The sequence below is a fragment of the Protopterus annectens genome, chromosome 2.part0 (assembly GCF_019279795.1).
Source record: "Protopterus annectens isolate FY-2018-M chromosome 2.part0, PAN1.0, whole genome shotgun sequence".
In the NCBI taxonomy this organism is placed as follows: domain Eukaryota; kingdom Metazoa; phylum Chordata; order Ceratodontiformes; family Protopteridae; genus Protopterus; species Protopterus annectens.
The window spans coordinates 1,106,364,117-1,106,377,361 of record NC_056728.1 but is presented as its reverse complement, the minus strand read 5'-3'; the positions used below and the strand labels follow the sequence as shown (position 1 = coordinate 1,106,377,361).

The window sequence follows — 13,245 nt, the reverse complement described above, 5'->3', positions numbered from 1 at the left end:
GTTACCACAAACACATGGGGCAATAAAGGGAAGAAATCAAATCAAATGCTATCATGGAAGTACTGTATAGAGGAAAACTATAAAGGAACTATGACAAGAAGTGTCACTGTTACGAGAGGGAACAGATCGACAAAAATACTTTGAAAGGCAGATGTGACAAAAGCAATGCACAGTAGCAGGACAGACCAAGATCTATCACACACTATTGCAAATAATAAACTAAAGACATCAGCGCAGTCAGAAAAAGCTTGGGAGATACGCAGATGAATGTAAAGGAAAGTACAAAATAAGCAATTCATTGATGACCCAGAAAATGTTTTATAGAGAATTGGGAAACAAAGCAAAAGGAACAGAAACACCACCAAAAAAGAACTATACGCATTTTGGAGAAATATCCCTGAACACCCTGTGGAACATAAAGATGCTGAATGGACAGAAGAAGAAGAAACAGTAAGAAATTCTAATGTACAGGACATGAAATGGAATGAAGTAACGGCCACAGAAATTGAAACAAAATTAAGAAAAGCCCCTAAATGGAAAACACCATGCCCAGATTCAGTACCTAACTTCTGGCTAAAAGTATTAATATCCTTCCCCAAAGATTTAGCCATGACTAACAACTATTTATATGCACAACCAGGTTGGTGTCTGTTCAGGTTAACAGCAGGAAAAAAGATACTCCTTCCTTAAGAGTGAACCTGCAACCCATCCTAAAAACTACAGAACAATAAACTTGCCCTCCAATGACGTATAAACTCTATACTGGAATTGATGCCAACAGACTTCATAGTCATTCAGAAGGAAACTCCACCATTGTGATAGAATAAAAGAAAGTAATACAGAGCAAAAGATCATTAGCAACAGTTCAAAAAACAGAGGTGAGAAAAACAGATATAGTCTGTGAAAAGTAGACAAAAATGGTATTAGTCATTAAAATTGCTACATCCAGTGAATACAGTGTCTTATGTACATAGAGACAGAAAGACAAAATACCAGGACTTGCAGGCAGAAAGGAAGGCAATGTGGAATAGGATACCCAGACAGTTCCAATAACAGCAGGCAAAGTGGGTCTCATAAATAAAGAATTTACAGTCATATTTACAGTAGATATGTTACTTATACAAGTAACTCCTTATGAAATGTAGAAGGAATCAGTACTTGGCACACTGCAGGTGCTGCAAAGAGCACTTTTGGCCAACATCAATACCTGAAACCATTCCAGTTTCATGAACTTTAATCTTACTTTGACTTGGGAATGGGGTCCACTCCTGTCATGATATTAGAAACCCAAAAGACTACGAGAAATTAAACTGAAGGTAATATCATTCCCAATGCTAATGAACAAAAATACCTAGTGTGTATACTTGACACTTGTCTATCCTTTACGGCCCATACTGACTCTATAACTAATAAAGAATTAAGTTTTCATTAAAAGTTCTACTAAGAGCTATCTTGACGGGCATAATGAATAAATAACTAAAATAATTACTGTACTGTACTGCTGGCCAAAGATAAATCCAATATATTACCTCTACTAAAATAAAAGAACACCTGCAAGAGGAAAAAAGTACCTGAAAATAAGAGCATTTAATCCTTTACAAACTATAGTTAAATGGCTACAAACGTGCAGGTAATCTGTCTGCATGCAGTGCTGAAGAAGAAGAATATAGACACTGTTTTTTTTACCTTCCTGCTGTTACTCCTAGGCAAATCCCCTCAGCTCAATCATACTTGGTGCTATGAATAAATAATTCAAGGCATGACTGCTTTACCTCTGTGTGAAGTTTGCATTACTGCCCACAACCCACAAAACACACACTCATACACAATTTTAGCTGCATAAAAATATATATACAATTGTACTGTCATAATGCAAGCAGGCCAGTGGCAACATGTGTTACTTAATGGAAAAGAAAGAAAATCTTTTAAGTGTAATCCCTGTGATACATATTAATAAATGCTGTGCAAGATGGTCCATATCCTACTTACTCCAATGAAAACATATTCCTCTCAGTCCATTTCTTTACGTTTGTCTGTGTATGAAATGAAAACTCACAGTTTTCACCCAGGCTGCCTGGGTTTGACTCCCAGTATGGGAATACTCAATTCTTTTAGGGTGGCAGAGAGGGTGGCACAGCAGGTAGCATTGCTATCTTACAATAAAGAGGTTCTCCAGATTGATTCTTAGCTGGGGTGCCTGCATATTCTCCCTGTGTTTGTTTGTTTTTTTCTGGGTACTGCAGTTTCCTTTCACATTCCAAACACTTGCAGTACGAGTACTGGACACTCTAAAATGGCCATAGGTGTGAGCAGCATGTGTGCAGGTAGTCCTGAAGAACAACAGCGGCAGAGTTAGCCACCCAGTCCAGTGAGCTTTGGCTATAGATATTGGTTATTGTTGAAGTGACACCTCAACCCCACTTGCAAAGATAGAAAAAGGGGGGTTATGGATGGATGCCAGTGTTCATTTTTGGATGGATGCCAGTGTTCATTTTTATCATATGTACTGTTTGCAACAAAACAGGAATGTACACCATTTATGATACCATACAAGAGATAAATAATGTTTTTTTTTTTTGTTTTGTTTTTTTTTAATCTGGAAGGCTGCAGCCCAGCAGCCACATATCATGAGCAACAGCTCTCAACCTTTTACCTCCAGAATTAGGGACAAAGCAAAAAACAATTCTAAAAGAATATTATTCACACTTATTTTTTTTAAGAAAAAAAAAACAGTACTGCTAACTTAGAAAGTGAATAAAAATGAGTAAAAGATGTCTGTTATGGTTACTCTAATCAGTACTTGTTGGTCATTCAGTATTTACTGATTTAGAATTTACTACGTTTTCTCAAAAAATGCTTTCGATGTTTTGAGGAGTGTAGCAAAAACTGAAAGTTTGCTATGAGCTGGACCACACATGTTTAGCAATCTTCTCTACTCCCAAAAGACACCCACCTCATTTGTACCAGTGTAATTCATGATTGTGGCAAGAACAAAATTCCACAATAACGTATTTTAACATGCTACCGTTATTTAAAGATACCTTCCCCACCCCCAATCAAAACTGCCAAAACAAAACACGCAATTAATTTAAAAATTACAGCCTTTCTACTATTGGCAATTTGTATTATTACTTCTGTCCACAGACAAATATGGTATCTTATTATAATACTGGCAGAACACCTGAAAGAGATAAGCTACTCTGATGACTGGAGTGTCTGTTCCTGGCTGCCTCTGCTCAAATGGTTGGTTGAGGTTAGGGTGATGTCCTTCACAGAACTCTTCCTGTTTGGATAGTTTCATTGTGAGAGAGGAGGAAAAAAATAGGAAAGTCATAATATTATTGATATTAAATGCTGTCATGCTGTATTGGACTAATAAACAGGAGACACTCCAGCTGACAATCAAACCACAGAGACTCTTGCTGTGAACAGACACTGCTACCTGCTGTGCCACTGTGCCTACCACTTTGAAAGTACCAGCAAAGTACATTAACCTTTACAGTTTACATGTATAGTACTTAAGTGCTGGTCAGGCTGCCTTGCAACCCCAAATACATCTACATAATAATGTTCCTGGTATTCCTTGAATAAATACATAACTGGGCTACTGGTACTCCTTACATAGATCCCCAGGATTTCCATGGACTCTCTTGGTAGTTTCCTGAGCTTCTTCTGATTAGGGTCAACCAAGGGTCTCGGCTCGTCTGTGAAATCCCTTTACATGAGAGGTAAGCATGTTTTGGGTTTTCTTTTAACATGAGTTTTCCAAGTGATTCATATTATACACAGTGCTATTACAGGTTTTTACTAGCATAATGCAATACATAATTGTGCAACAACTGCCATATTATGTAGCCTACATGCAGCAGATTTGAGCAGCATTTTTGACATCTCTAGACTATATGTTCACAAAGTCTGTGCAGAGGGGACTATGGTTGCTGACCCATTAAGCTTGTATAGGAGACTTCTTCATCCTAGGTTTGTTTGCCTGCAGTGTGTGCCTGTGAACGTCTGATTTGGCCAGGTATGGTCATTGAACTTCTCATCATAAATAAACCAAATAAATCCCCTGGACAAAGCCTATACTTGCATTCAGTAGCAAAAAAATGCAGCTTCTTACCTCTACCCACCAGAACTATTTCAAACCTACCTTTAAATGCTCCCTAAAAGAATACTTTACAAAATCTTGGACCTGCTCCTGTGCCAATCCTGGACGAACTTACTCACTATACTTTAATCACCCCTTCAACCTAAATCACACTTCACAACCCACTCCAGCCGCCTACTCCACTCCTTTCTTTTGTTTTCCGTACTACCTTACCTTATCCACTTAATCTCTACAGACCTTTCCTCTTCCTATTTCCTCCCTACTCACCTAAAAGTACAGTTTTGTACCTACCATAAATGTAGATGTCCGAACTGGATAGCATCTGCAGTCATAACAAATGGGTTGTCCTGTCGTCAGGCAGCCCTTTTCCAAAGTCTGGGTCCGGCTGATGTCGCACTCCACCTGACGTCATCTGTGCTGGTCTTCGGGTATAAAGGCATCAGTCGACGCCATTTTCCTCAGTGTTTCTTGCCCCAGATGCCAGTTGCCCTCTTGGAAGGCTAAATTTTGGAGAAATGCCAATGTTTCCAAAAAAGTAGAAGGCAAACACAAAAAATAAGCATGTATGTACATATATACAAACAAATACACCATAAGAGACTCCCCAGCTAGCTATTAGGAGGGTAAATACCCTAGGAGTACCACAGAGGGAAGGAGAGTATCCTGACTGCAGATGCTATCCAGTTCGGACATCTACATTTATGGTAGGTACAAAACTGTACTATGTCCTTCATGGATGCATCTGCAGTCATAACAAATGGGTAGAATACCATAGCCAAACTAGGGGTGGAGGAAGAAGAATTATGGTGTAGTTAGGATCCCTTGAAGTACAGCAGTGGCAAACCCTGCTCGGGATCTAGAGTATAGAGGTAAATTATAATGCTTGGCAAATGTATGCACGGAGGTCCAAGTAGCCGCCTCAATAATGTCCTTGGTTGCCACAAAGCTGTGGTAGTGGCTGTAGCCCTTGTAGAGTGAGGTCTTATGTTCTGTGGAATTGGTTTTCCATGGTAGGAGTAACAGAATTTTATGCAATTTCCTATCCATTTGGAGATTGTCCATCCAAGGTATGCAGTAGTCTTTCTCCCCTGTTTTGTGGATTGGGAAAGAAGGTAGGTAGGTGGATTGCCTGGTTTAAAGACACTCTGGATACCACCTTAGGCATAAATGTAGGATTAGTTCTCATGGACACCCTATCTTGATGGAAGATTAGGAAGGGTTGCACTGCCATTAAGGCCTGTAGTTCCGAAACCCTCCTTGCTGAGGTAATTGCCAGTAGGAAAGCAGTTTTCCATGACAGGTGTTGCAGATCTGCTGTTGCTGCTGGTTCAAACGGAGGGAGTGTCAACTTTTCTAGCACAAAGTTCAAGTCCCATGCTGGTAATGGTGGTTTCCTAGGAGGTTTTACATTCTTGATCCTCTGAGGAACTGCCCGAGTAGAGGATGCGAAAAGACAGGTGGATCGAAGCTGTATTCTGCTGAAATAGCTGATGCATGTATCTTGATGGAGGAGTAGGACAGGCCTGTATGTAGAAGCTCTGCCAAGTACTCCAGAATGTTAGCAATATCTATGTTCGCATCTTTTCCTCTTTCAGTACTCCAAATGACAAACCTTTTCCATTTTCCTGCATAGTTCCTTCTTGTTGAAGGTCTGCGGGCTTCAAGGATAATGTCTTTAACCCTTTGTGAAAGGTCTGGGTTAGTTGCTGCTATGTGATGTTCCAGGCAGTCAGTTGCAAGGTTTGTAGGTTTGGATGCATGATGTTGTAGTTGTTCTGAGTTAACATCAAAGGCATCAGGGGTATTGACCACATTCTTTCCCGAGACATGCTCCTCAGCAGTGGGTACCAGTGTTGTCTTGGCCAATCAGGATTATCCTTGGACGTTCCTCTTTGATTTTCAGTAGTACCTTGTGTATCAAGGGAAGAGGTGGAAATGCATATGCTGTCAGGCCTGTCCAGCTGAAGGATAGAAAGTCAACCTTCCATGCAAGTGGGTGGAATGTCCTTGTGCAGAATTTTTTGAGCTGGTGATTGAGTGGGGAAGCGAATAGATCTATTTGTGGCATTCCCCATTTCTTTGTGATGGCCTTGAAGATGTCCGGGTGAAGCATCCATTCGTGAGCATCCGAGGTGGTTCTGCTTAACATGTCTGCTAGGGTGTTCTCTTTTCCGCACAAATATTGCCTGTAACTGGATGTTGTAGCTGAGAGCCAGATTCCAAAGGTCCAAAGTCATTCTGCATAGGGGGTATGAATGATTGCCTCCCTGTTTGTTGATGTACCACATGACTGTGGTGTTGTCTGTCCTTATCATCAAATGGCCTTCTTTGAGGAATGGTCTGAATGTTTGGATTGCCAGTTTTACTGCCAGCATTTCTTTTTGGTTTATGTGCAGGTGCAGTTGGTCTTGGGTCCACAATCCTTGTATGCATTTGTCCAGCATGTCCCATCCTAGGTCTGAGGCGTCCGTTGTGATGGTTTGGCTTGCTCGAAAGTTGTGGAAGGGTAAGCCTGGGTTTGACTGGCATGCTTGAGCCCACCATAGGAACTCCTGTTTTAGGCATGGGATTAGTGGGATTTCTGTTTCTAAGCTGTGCCTGTGCTGAGACCATAAATTCTTTAGGTACCACTGTAGCTTTCTCATATGCATTCTGGCATGTGGGACCAAGATTATGCATGATGCCATGAAGCCCAAGGCCTGCAGAACTTTTCTTGCTGTTAGTTTGTTCTGCTTTGTTAATGCCAAGAAGTAAAGAGGAGCTCTTTTGTTTTCTGTAGTTAGGAATGCCATTTGTTTTACTGTGTCCAATTCCAAGAATGTTCTTGTTTGGGATGGTATCAGCCTTGACTTTTGTAAATTGACTGTGTATCCCAGGGCTTGTAGCAAGTAAATGACCCTTTGTAAATCTGTTGTCAGCTTGCTTTTGTTGTCCGCTTGTAACAGGCAGTCGTCCAGGTATGGATAAATTTGGATTCCCTGTAGTCTGCAGTGAGCGATTACTGATGCCAGGCATTTTGTGAATACTCTGGGCGCAGTAGATAAGCCAAAGGGCAATGCTGAGAATTGATAATGCTCTGATCCTGCAAGAAATCTGAGGTATCTTCTGCAATTTGGTCGAATGGGGACGTGCAGGTATGCCTCCTTGAGATCTAGAGTTACCAGCCAACACTCCTTGCCCAGCATGGGAAGGAGTTGCTGTAGGGTCAGCATTTTGAATTTTGGGACAATGATGTATGTGTTTAAGACGGATAGGTCGAGAATAGGTCTCCAACTTTTCTCTTTTCTTGGTACTAGGAAGAGTCTGGAGTAGAATCCTTTGCCCTGTTCTGTTATTGGTACTCTTTCCACAGCTCTCATCTTTGATAATTCCGCTATCTGCTGTAGAGCTTCTATTTTTTGATTTGGAGATAGGTTTGGCATTCCTCTTTTTACTGGTAAGGTGTGCAAGTGGAACCGGTAGCCTTGGTCTATGGTTTGCAAAATCCACTTGTCTTTTGTAATATAGTGCCAATTTTTTGAAAATAAGGCTAACTTTCCGCCTAAAGGTGCTGCTATTTGCTCCCTGGTAGGCGGTGTCAGAGCCAAGTCACTGTGATTGTCCTGTTGCAGTGGCAGTGGTTGTGTCTGTGCCTCGGTTATTGCCTTGCCACTGTCGTCCTCTGTAGGCACCTCCTCTGGATTGATTTCTGCCTCTAGGCAGGTGTACCAAATAGACTGGCCTTATCCATAGGAGCATCTAATAGCTTTGCTTTAACATGATCCGGTAAGACCTGTTCTTTCAACCATGCATGCCTTCTTATCACTGTGCCAGTCATGGCTGATCTAAATGAAGCCACCAGTGCATCATAGCCACATTTTAAGGAATGGTTACTAACCTGTTGGATGTTATTCACCATTTCTAATACATATTTCTTATCTAAGGATTCATCAGAAAACAGTTTTTTAGTTAACTGATCAAGCATGAACTCTTGGTATTGGATCATATGAAACTGACAGTTTAAAGCTCTAGCTGAGAGAGTAGCAGAGGTGTAAACTTTTTTCCCCCATCTCTCTAAGGACCTGGATTCCCTTTCAGAAGGAGTAGGGTTTTTTGCTGTGGTCGAGGCTACTGCCTTAGGCCCCTGGGATATAGTTTTGGGGTCTGCAAGTGGAGCCTTGTATAGGTGGTGATGAGTGTCTGGCACCCTGTAAAATCTATCTGGTTTGGCAGGGGCTGGAGGTAAAGAATCAGGAGCAGTGCAAACATCATTAAATGCATCATCCACAACAGGCAGTACAGGAGGTATAGCTAAGGGCCTATGTTGTGGTAAGTGTAGAAAAGTCCTAAGCCTTTTCTAGAATCTGAGAAATCTTGTCCCTGCCATTGGAATTGTTCTCTCATGGCATGTAAAGTTTCCCCAAAGGAAAATTCCTCTGGTGGAGAGGCAGCTGGAATGGATTCTTCAGCATCGGAATCTTCATAAGTAGAAAAAGGAGCCTCTGGCTGGTCTGAAATGTCTGAGTCATCCATGAGAATCATCAGTGGACACTGGCTGGGGCTCTGCTCTAGGTCCCTTTTGTGGGGGCTGAGAGGCCCTGTCTGGGTGAGATTGGGATCCCCTAATTAAGGATATTAAATCTTCTGCCAGAGTAAGCATTTGGGAACTAGAAGTGGGCCTGTGTGAGGGGGGCTTAACAGGCACTGATTTAGCAGATTTGGCTGCTTTAGCCCTGGCAAAGGCCTTAATAGACATGGCTGCAGGAGGCCTAGCAGCACCACGTGCTGGGGTAGAGACATCCAAAGGGATGGTGTCTGATAAATCACTAGGAACCACAGTTGTAGGCAAAATTTCTGAGGCCGATTCAAGTAAGGTAGCAGGAGCCTCAGTAGCAGTCATGGATTCGGCTGAAGATTGACCAGTTTTCTCGGTTTCAGCGTTTTAACAATTTGGGTAGTCGGAGGATCCAAATCTGAGCCGAAAAATTGTTCAGCAAACTCCGACCGATGCCTAAGCGTTCGTCGGTTGAAGGAAGCACAGGCCGAACAGGCTGCTACGTCGTGGTCTGGGCCTAAGCAAGGCAGACAGTAAGAGTGGAAATCTTTATGAGGTATTTGTTTCCCACAAGTTAAACAGTTATTGACTTTTTCTGACATCGGCTGAGGCAAGAAAGAGTCCCCAACGGGGTACTTAGCTTTTTAGAAGTCTTCGAAGTAGTATTCGGTAGTAGTAATCTCTGGATCTGACCGACCGGCACTTGTGAACAGCTTCTGCTTCGGGCGCCACGCGGCAAGAAAGACTGAGGAAAATGGCGTCGACTGATGCCTTTATACCCGAAGACCAGCAGAGATGACGTCGGGTGAAGTGCGACATCAGCCGGACCCAGACTTTGGAATCCGGCCGACCGAAGGGCTGCCTGACGACAGGACAACCCATTTGTTATGACTGCAGATGCATCCATGAAGGACATCTACCTGGAGACACCCTACCCTGCACTCTTCTTATAATCTCCTTCTTTCTATAACCATAATATTAAACACCATCTCTCATACTAAGACCACTCAATTTCCCCTCACTGTCTCTAATGATGTAATCTCCAATATATCTTTAAATATCTTATTAGAATTGTCTCAGCTCTCATTTATCACATACTAATCTATGTAATAAATAATATGATTTCTGAGTTTTTCCTCACTGATTTTTCTCCAACTCATGCTATTGTTTTTCATTGCACTCTGCTTTGAAACATTTTTATGTTTTTCTCATTACAACATTTTTGTTTAGTAGTGTAACATGACACTTTCTGATTTACACTATCTGTACTTGATTTTTGAAAGATTGTGATTGTGGACCTTTTCTCCCCAAGCCTCCGCTGAAAATGGGCACTTTCTGGCCCAGTCGGACTTTCTTGGTAAACAAATGTCAAATAAATAAATAAATGATGTCCTGATATTGAGTGTATAAAAATTTCACATTGCCGTATTTCTTGTGAAAAGTGATTCTGTACATAAAAACAGGGAAAGAAATGGCATAACAATGAGCCTTTGATCCAGTGAATAATACAGTACTTTGCGCTCATTGTTGATGGGGCTTGTGCTCCACATTTATGTACCTCTGGTTTTGTGTCGCATGGTATAAAATCTTTTCTTTCAGTGCTTTGCTAACCCCATTGTATAGTGTGCTCTGAAAAAAAATCTTTCTGCCACAAATGTTTTACTTTGGGTATTTGAAGGATGACAATACCTTTTGTAAGTTACTTCTCCTCTGGCGATACTGCATCTGCTACTGAGTGACTGGGTGTGGTTATGTCTTGTACAATTTCATTTTTTTGCTAAAAAATCTTAATTTGGGCATCTGTGGATTGATGCATTAAGGTTCAGAGTGCCTTTAGGAACTGGACCTTGTTATTTCCTTTTGAATATACTACTCTTTAGAATGACAGGGTCATTAATCAGCAAGGATAAGATGCCCCAGTAGTCCCATCATGTGAATGTTACTGTGGTTTTGGGGATCACAGTAACATCTGTCAATGACCGATGCTTATGTGTGGCTTTGTGAATTCTTGTGCAACTCCTTTTCAGGTCTTAATGCTTATATTTGGCTTTAGAGTTATGGTCATATACACGGACTCTCTCATCTTAGTGTAAGATCTTCCTCCAAAGTTTGGCTTTTGGAATTATGATCATTTTAACACTTTTTTCAGTCTTTCTGCTTCATGCTTTAGTAGTTTAAACCTCCTTATTGGAGTATCTCTCATTGTCTGTAATGCACATGCATGACTTAATGGTACATGTATTCCTCCATGCCAAAAATAGTCTTTTCAATATCCAGTCTGATTCTATTAACTTCTGAGGTCCTGAGATATTCATTTTAAATCTACTTCATGTGTTTTTATCTTGAGTACTGCTACTTAAGGTGCAAACGTTTTTAGCATAGCTGATGAATATCTGCCTACATGTTGAAGCTATATCCCCTGCATGAAGACGGTTTATCTTCACTCTGGTCCAGAAATGGGGGAAACAATTACGTAACAATTTTCTATTTTTTGATGGTGAATTTTTTTGCCAGACCAGTGGTGTAGCAGTGGGGCAAGTTGTGTCCCCATTTATGCAAATCTAATTTTATCTGTTTGGGTGGAGAAATTTGTGTTTAACTCTCCATATAAAGAATGTTGGACTCTATATAAGTATTTTCTGGATGATATTTGTATTTTATGGGTGGACACCGAAGAGAAGTTTTTGGAATTTTATAATTACATTTCAAATACAACAGATTTTTTATGTTTTACATACACTTTAGACCATAGTAAGGTGAATTATTTAGATGTTGGTATTCACAAGGAAACAATAGGTCTACCGTTTATAGGAAGAAGACTTATTTAAATTTGTTTTTACATTTTTCAAGTGCCTGTCCTTTTCACCAGAAAAAAAGTATTGTAAAAGGTCAGTTTGTTAGGATATGCAGGATGACCTCACTGGACAGTGATTTTGAATCTGAATGCAATCCTTTAAGAGAGATGTTTGTCAAGAGAGAATATCCTGTGGATTTGACTAACGAAATTCATAGAGAGGTCATCACTGGAAGAAAGGATAGATTTGCCCCATTTTAGGGGTAGATATCCCTGTAGTTATTCACAATTCCAATATGAATAACTATGGAAAAGTGGATAATTTTGAACAAGCATTTGTCACATATTATACACGGGATGCCAAGATCATTAGGAATATTATGTATAGAGGTGTCTATATCATATTATCGTATGTTCAAAATATCGAATGGCTACAACATCGAAAATGCCATTCATCGAAACTGTTCTTGAGGGGGTCTGCGCCCCCCCACACCCCCCACTAATTATATATGCCAACTCCAAGATCGCACTACAGTGAGGAAAGGGCAAATTTTCTGATCCTCAATGTACGGCGATCTCACAAAAAAAACTTTTGCTGAACGGCATTTTCAACATTGTAGCTGTTCAATATTTTGAACATGACAATATGATAGAGACCCATATAGAGAATGGTCTAAATCTGCAGAACTGACAAATATTAAAGGGATTGTTGGTAACCATTTTAAGTGTATTTTTAGAAGTTTTAGCCTAAAGAGGTTGTTTGATACCAACAATATAGATGGGTTAAGAAATAATAAGGCAGGCACATATAAGTGTGTCTCAGATCCACAGTGCCCTTATATTAGCAAACGGGAATGTGTGCTGGTGGGTACGACTGGGTCTATTATTACAAGTAAAACAAGGAGTACTTGTGAAACCAAAGGTTTTATATATTTAGCTCATTATGATAAATGTACAGCATTCTATGTTGGGAAGACAGAGGAAGCTGAGGAGAAGAATTTATGAGCATATGTATGACAAAGACCAAGAACCAGAACAATGCTCTTTATAAGCATATTTGTAGTTGTCCCCTAGCCAGATTTTTATTTTTTGTCTTAGAGGTCATTCCAGTTGAGAGACAAAGATTGAATATATAGAGCGTTACATTGGCAGATAATTTTGGATGCCAGTAAACCACCAGGAATTAATGATATGGTCTCTCTAGTTCTAGTTTCAAAATTGAGGGCTGCTAAGTTGTAGGAATTAATAGTAAAATATATTTTATACTCATAGTTTTAGATACTGATTTTTTTACATAGTTTTAACATATATTTTTATATTGTATATAGAATATATTTAAGACAATTTATTGCACTGTGTGTTTGTGATTAAGTTTGCATGGATAAGAATTTTATAATATTTAGGTTGCAATTTTTGAATTACCCACTAGATGGAATTACAAGCTTGTCTTTTACAGGGTTAGGTCACCTTTTGAGATGTTTTGAATACATTTTGCATTGAACAGATCTTCTTCATACTCCTGTTTATGGTATTTATATTTTAGTTTAAAAAAATTTCACTTTGTGTGAATGTTCAAAGTCTTTTAAGGGGTAGAAATAATTGAAGAATAATAATAAAATGGTCTTATTAATGGCAGGCTTGATAGGCTGTTTAGTTTAACATTACGTATAAAAGCTTTAGTATGGTTTGCAAATATGTAGTGCATGTGTTAATGTACTTTAATAGTTTTGTTCAAAGGTCCTTGTGATTAATAAACTGCTTTTCCTGGTCGTAGTCCCTTCGTGTTGCCCTTGGTTTAGCTACTTATCT

General features: G+C 40.0%; 1 protein-coding gene across 3 annotated transcripts in view; it reads right to left on the bottom strand.

Moving 5' to 3' along the window:
• The window catches only part of INTS12 (integrator complex subunit 12), a 523,496-nt gene that overhangs the window by 186,397 nt on the left and 323,854 nt on the right, over positions 1–13,245 (bottom strand). The window lies entirely within an intron of this gene.